This window comes from Miscanthus floridulus, chromosome 9 (genome assembly GCF_019320115.1).
Source record: "Miscanthus floridulus cultivar M001 chromosome 9, ASM1932011v1, whole genome shotgun sequence".
Taxonomy (NCBI): domain Eukaryota; kingdom Viridiplantae; phylum Streptophyta; class Magnoliopsida; order Poales; family Poaceae; genus Miscanthus; species Miscanthus floridulus.
The window spans coordinates 5,561,295-5,568,401 of NC_089588.1; positions in this window are offsets into that span (position 1 = coordinate 5,561,295).

Genomic DNA, 7,107 nt, shown 5'->3' on the forward strand with positions numbered 1-7,107 from the left:
TATTTGCACACCTCAAAAGTACACAGGCGTTCAATCAAGAATTCTCTTTTGGATTAGAATAAACTAATCTGACTTTCAAACTTACCCACATTACCTTCAACCATGGAGCCTTTTAGCCTTTACTTAGGTTTTGAGCAATTGAAAGACAGAACGATCAAGTCAAGCACTGTCTCAAGTTCTTTGTTTCTCCATTATTCTGGAGTTTTTATAAGTTTTCAAAATAAAAATTCAGAGATTCCATTATACGACACTCTCAAGTCTCTCATTATATGTGGTATTTGTGGATCCTTACCAAGGCAACAATGATATTTTGTCTTTTCTCTTCCTACAACTAAAGCTTATGTGGAGTTTATGGGTAGGGAGAAAATTAGAGCATACTTGCAATGCATATATTGTAAAGTCAAATAATGGATCCAAAGAGAGTTGAATCATACGATCAAATCAAGATGTGCATGTGTGTGGATGTATGGTGAATATATGGTGGCTAACCTAATTCTACTTTGCTCCTTAAAAACTTATCTTTATTTTAAAACTTGAAAATATTTGATAGAGAACATGGGCTATCTTATTCATCTCTTCTTTTTTTCAGGCGGGCAACTAAGTACCTATTGTTTTAGATATCTCGGACACTTGTCCATTTTTTAACTCCTTTTTTTCTTTCTTTTTTTATGAATAACTTTTGCATAGCCTATGCCTCTTTTCTGCAATAAAACTTTTGAGAGATAGTAATAAGAACTTAGAGCCTTTATTTGGTGGATGAAAAACCTATCAAGCATGTTTTTGTGTTCATCTCCAGTGTAGAAGTAAAATATTTTTAGGTGGATCTAGATGGAAGGCATATTTTTACGTCTACCCCTAGTATAGGAGTAGTGCATATCTGGATGGTGTGTACGTGATCTTGATTTTAAAAGCATGACAAAATCTCATAAGAGTCAACAAAGCTTGACAAAACTCAATGCAAAAGCAAGCAACATATATTTGGAAGTTTTCCTAGCCTAAATAAAATATATGGCTCAGGTAGGAATTCAAGCTTTGCCATACAGGAACTCGTCTTGTAATATTTTTATGTTTTTCAAAAAGATAAATCTCTAGAATTTTAGTCACTTGGAACAGGATAAACAGTAGCTCAGACATTCTAATATCATATCCGTCAATTACCTAGACTTAGATTAAGCATATGCTACCCACAAGTTTCAAGTTCAGAGTAAATTCTTATATCAAAACAATCTTATCCAAAACTCAGGAGAATTTAAGGCTAAAAACTAGGTACTTAAAAGGAATTACAATAGAGCAACTATTCATCATTTTCATTTTAAGAGATTATTCTGAGTCCTCTATATTTTATTCAGCTCTTAAAAATAAATTAAAGCAAACTAGACATACCTTTTTATTTTACTACTATAGGGATAACTATTTATTTTGTTTTTATTCACTATTTTTAACTAATTAAAAGAAACTAAAACTAAAATAAAAAGGATCAAGAATACTTACCTAGATACATGGGAGTGCTTCTCCCCCAAGCTAGCTCTTTCGGTGAGGGTTCGATGTTTTAAGTTCTTCGAACTAGACTTCTTCTTGTGAAGTTCATTGATCAAGTACCTTGGTTTACTTCAAAGACGCGGATTCTCATGATGACGCCTCTAATGGTGATGTCTCCTTTTTCCGCCAAACATGTCTTAGTTTTGGGTTTGATTTTGGTTTGACAAGTTTAGAACCTTCACTTGTAGAAATTACGGAATTGACTATCTTCCCCCACACTTTGCTTGAAGTGTGTCCTGCTCATAAGACAAGGTAAAGATCAAGTGCGTATGATCTATAGGTGGGAAAACACCAATAGAATCAAAACTTTATCTATTCTTCTCTCTCCTTAGGCGCATTAAACAAGATGAAGTTGATGTTATGTGCTTTGTTCAATTATCACATGGGTGTTAAGATCATAAGATTGAGCATGAATATAGCATTTAAGTATATTTGGTCAAAATGGTTGAATTGCTTAACCTATTGAAGGATTGTCTATCTCTACATAATGTATCAATCTTTACATGATTATGACTATCATCTTTCAGAGATAAGATGTGCAATGTTTTAACTCATTTGCTTAAGACTATGAGATCAAGAAAGTGGTGCTAGGAACAACCTTAAAGAACTAAACATGTTAAGTTAATTAGGTTGGATCAAGTAAGTTGTAACTCAAATATGTTTGTTTCTTATTTATGTGCCTACCAAAATCAAGGAAAACTATTTAAATAATGACCATTTACCTTAGGATGTTACCTTTGTCATTGGAGTGTGATGACACCATCTGACGAAGGGTCCTTCCCTTTTTGCTTGAAGTTTTCCTTATTCGGCTAGCCTCGCAGCTTGAGCTATTCATAAGCTACTTGTCTCCTAGATTGCACCATTTCTTTCTCATCATTTTGTCATGCCATCTTTTTGCTCTACGATATTGCCATTTTGTTGGACCTTCCGCCTTGCTCATTGTTTTATGGCTCAAACCTTGATTTGTTTCCACAAATGATCTCCTATTGGTGAGGGCTTATGGTTTGTTGCTTTGCTTATCCACTTCCTATGAGTACGTGCTTTTATTGTAGATCATATTTTATGACACTCATCTTCTTCCTCTTTGTTCCATGGGGTTTATGCCTTCTTTGCGCAAAGTTATTGGAGTTCATCATGTGCCTTGCTTCATCTTCGCTTTGAATTCATCTCGTGACTTACCCAAATTGAATTGAGAGTTTCCTATAAGGGACCGTGATGCCTAAGAGGGGGATGAATTAGGCAACTTAAAAAACTACTTCTAACTAAGGCCTCTAATTTCACCTAGTCAAAACTTATGCAAGAAAGTAATCTATCTTAATGTACAACTATGGTTTTGCTAGGTGTGTTGCTACCTCTACCGCAAAAGAGTTATGCAACCTAGGTTCCAATTCTATCAACTAGCCTATCAACTAAGCTAGAAAAGTAAAGTACACAACCAAGGTAGCAATGTAAATGCAAAAGGTAAAGATGAGGTAGAGATGCAAACTCCTATCGACAACTCTGGTAGTTTTACCGAGGTATTAAGAAGCGCTCAAGTTTCCCCTTAGTCCTCATTGGAGCCCCTCACAAGGAATCTCTCATAAGGGCCAAGCTCCTAGTTGAGTAACTCCATGGATAGCCCTAGGCCTTCCCTACGTGCAAGTAGGTCTCTGGTGTGCCTTTCGGCAAGCCTCTCTTGGACCGCTCCCCGCCGTCTTCACTATCAAGCTTTCGGCTGAAACATCGTGGGCCTTGTTCCCTTTAGTACACAGTGGCGGCCACACCACAAATACGGTTGGTCTGGTCTCGTAAGACTACAAGCCTCGCCGAGTACAAGCACAGTGCGCGCAAGCACCTTTGGATGAGAGGTATGCAAACCTCACTAGCAACTAGACCTAAGCCTAGAGCAAGCGCATATGAGCGTGGTCTAACTAACCTAAGCACTTCACAAAGCATCTATGATAATCTTGAAATGATCTTTAAGCTCTATGCATGTGGAGAGCACAAATGAGATGTAGCAACACCCTCCTATCTTCCCTCAGCTCCCACCCACTTCAAATGGCCGGTTGGAGTCATATATATAGGCCACAAGTGGAGATATAGCCGTTGGGGCCGAACTCCACGTTTCTGCATGGGCATCGGACATGGCGGTGCCAGCCACGTTAGTTAGGCGTTGGTCACTGACAACCCACCGTTGGGATACTATTCACCTGGGTGGTGCACCGCCACCTTGAGGGCGGTGCCCAAGTCCTAACTCACTGCTCTCTAGATTGTTAGGGCGGTGGCACTGCCACTCCCTATCTGGTGCACCGCCACCCCATGGCGGTGACCAGGGTGGTGCGCATGACTCTGTCCGATGCCCCCTCTTATTCCAGCGTAGCAGCCCTTCTTTGGTGGCACCGTCACCCCTATGGCGGTGGCACCACCACCCCTAGGGTGGTGCCCACTCAGCCACTATTTGCTTCTGTTTCTTCACGTGGCTTTGTTCGGGCTTTGACATCTTCACGTCTTGGACTCCTTACTTCACTTCTAGGCTACCAACACCTCCTCTAATGTTTTTTTGAGTGTTGATCATTTTCTTCATGTTCCAAAGTTGATTCGAGTTCACGTTGCATCCTATTGAACTATAAAATAAACACTAGCAAATACATTAGTCCAATTTGGTTGTGTTGATCATCAAACACAAAAATCCAAAGTAAATGGGCCTAGGGTCCATTTTCCTTATATTTCCTATAGGGATTAGTCCCATAAAATATCCAGTATCTACTAAAGCATACTTTCAGCTCAAAAATCAACCTAGACACCACGTCTAATTGGATTTAGGGAGGTATTTTAACCTAAACACCACGCTTAATTTAAAAAGCCTTTGGAAGTAAGATCAGCACCTCTAAATTAAGCACCATGCTTAATTAAAAAGATGTATGAATATACTCCAAACCTTAAGCATACTATAGCAAATAAAGGTAGCATAAAAACGTTATAGAGATTTATTCAAATAGAGATGAAAGAGCATGATTGTTATTTAGCAAACTGAGCAAGGTTATTATTTAGCAAATTGATCATGGCTGGAAGGTAGAGATAACCAAGATAATTTAGCAACATGGCAAGAGATGTTTTAGGGACTATCTCCCAGCTTGAATTTTGTAGCAAAATCAAGTTTGGATGGATGTGATTCAATGTTGCATGATAATTGGTTGGATATACCTTGCATCGTCATCCTTCATTATTTTTGCTTCAAACCTAGAATGGTTAGTGACAAAAAATACCCGAAGAAATATTTTTACAATTATATTTGTATGCTCATTTCACAAAGGCATCATAGCAAAATATGAAAGCTCATGTTATCTCCCAAAAGTGCTTGTTTTAGGACAGAAGCTCATTTTTGGAAAACCTTCGAATTGTGTTTCCCCTCCAACACCAACCTTTGGGTGCCTATCTCAAGATTTATACCAACACACAATGAGATTTGCAATATTTATGATATACATATGCATCTACAACCACCCTTTTCAAATTTTTTATGAACTTGAAGTATGAGGGGGTTGAAGATCTCATGTGTGGTAGTAGAGAGATCAATTAATTCAGGAGATTTCTCATGCGAGCATGGATTCGATGAGATGATCATGATGTAGCTTCCATGCTTGTTGATGTAATCTTTCTTTTCAAGCTCCAAGGTTGAGTCTTCATGAATGTCCATGGGCGAAAACATTGTCTCCATCATTCTATGCTATTTATATCAAAATTTGGAAGAAGAATAGTAGGGACTCGAAAGCTCCTAAGATCATGTCATTAAGAAATTAATTGCGTGTAGGTCAGTATCAGCTGATTCGAATGCAACACTAGAATCAGATTTCTTCAGATAGCGCCAGCAGATAACGACAAAGGCTACGATTGGTGCCGGGACAAGGTATGTTGGACTCTACAAAAAGAGAAAGATTAGAGTCCAAGTTATCTTAAATTCGGAATGTTTTCTCTAGTGACAAAAATTGTAATGAGTCGTGCTTAGGTAGGAATCATGCATAGGTTTCGGGTATAAATATTAGACCCTGGCTATTGTAAAGGACACACAATCAATCAAATACAAGTTACTTACTTTTTTGGCTCTGGTCACCCCTTAGGAGTAGGAGTAGAGTAGATCTCGGCGAGTTCTTCAGCAAGTACGGCTCAATCGATCCGGTCGACCTCCACTACTTGCCTGTAAGTACCGTCATGGCTTATACTTTTGTTCATATGGCTGCATCGATCCGGTCGACCTCTACTGCTCGAACTAGATTAAGGTCAAGTTATCGGCTCTATCTAAGGGTGGCGTTCCTTCGGATAGATTAATTAAGTTACCGATATTGTTTATTGCTTCTATTATTTATTTGATTACAACAATATCACTTCACCCGATTGGGATTGACCTAGATCGGCCTTATATTCTTTTTAACCCATCGTTTGTTAATCTAAATTTGATCTAATCTGCACTTTAAACGATGAGTTATGTTTCATCGGCTGTTTTATGTCAATCTTGATCGTGCATAGTATACGGTTACGGCATGTCTGATCTTGAGTAGATCTGTTAGCTAACAAAAATCGTTTCATGACCCGTTATCACAGCCTGTGTGATTCTGCCTCACACCCCACTGTTAGCACCATGGAGTGGAGATCGTTACTTAGCAGATTTGTTCCTGATAGGGCATGACCTTAACTATGCGCTATGTCTGAATCGGTTGTTTTAGCCGATATCGAGTGCTTTCACCAATAGTTCACGTCACAAGACCGTTGAAGTAAAGATAGGTTGAAAGATGTGTTAGCCCCATGATCTTATTATTGTATTACGGCCTACATGATTCTGCCTCATGCCCAACTAATATTAGTAATAAGTTAAGGTCGTTGAATCTATTGTCGTTTCTACGGCCTGCATGATTCTGCCTCATGTCCCACTGGTCATAGTGATAGATGAGATCTAATATGTTCATTAGATTTATCTTTATTAAATGGTTAAATGATGATGAGCTGTTTCTTTTATATAAAAAGGGATTTGGTTACTTGTAGTCATTGACTTAGCATAAATTAATCATTATTGACATCCTTCTATCATTGACTAATGTTTGTCTAAATAATGAGATCTATCCTGAGAGATAACCGATTTACATTCTATAATTTCGTAAGCTTTAATTGATTTATCCTTATGAGTATGTTGAAATCGATTTCCTTTCATATCGGCTCTCAGAGCCGTACATTCGGGACTGTCTGGCAACACCGGCATATTCCGCCTTAAATTACTAATTAGCTTTCTCTCCTTGTCAATTGTAGGGTCAAATTGACTGGCACATCTCAAAAGGAGTGCGCAGGATCGACCATCCCTGCGCTAAAGCTAGGCGGATCTCTAGCTCTATCGAGCGGACCCTTCCGGCTTGCTCGTGTGCCCTCAGCACAGGACGAAATTTCATACCAACACATGCCTATGACATTTATTGTCTAAGATTTCCCTTGGATTGGTGACTCTCAGGCAGTGTTCACCTAAACGAATTAAACGGACAGTAAACAGTAAACGGTGGTAAACTGTTTTGTTTAGGGGTAAACAGAAATTAAACGGTTGACCGT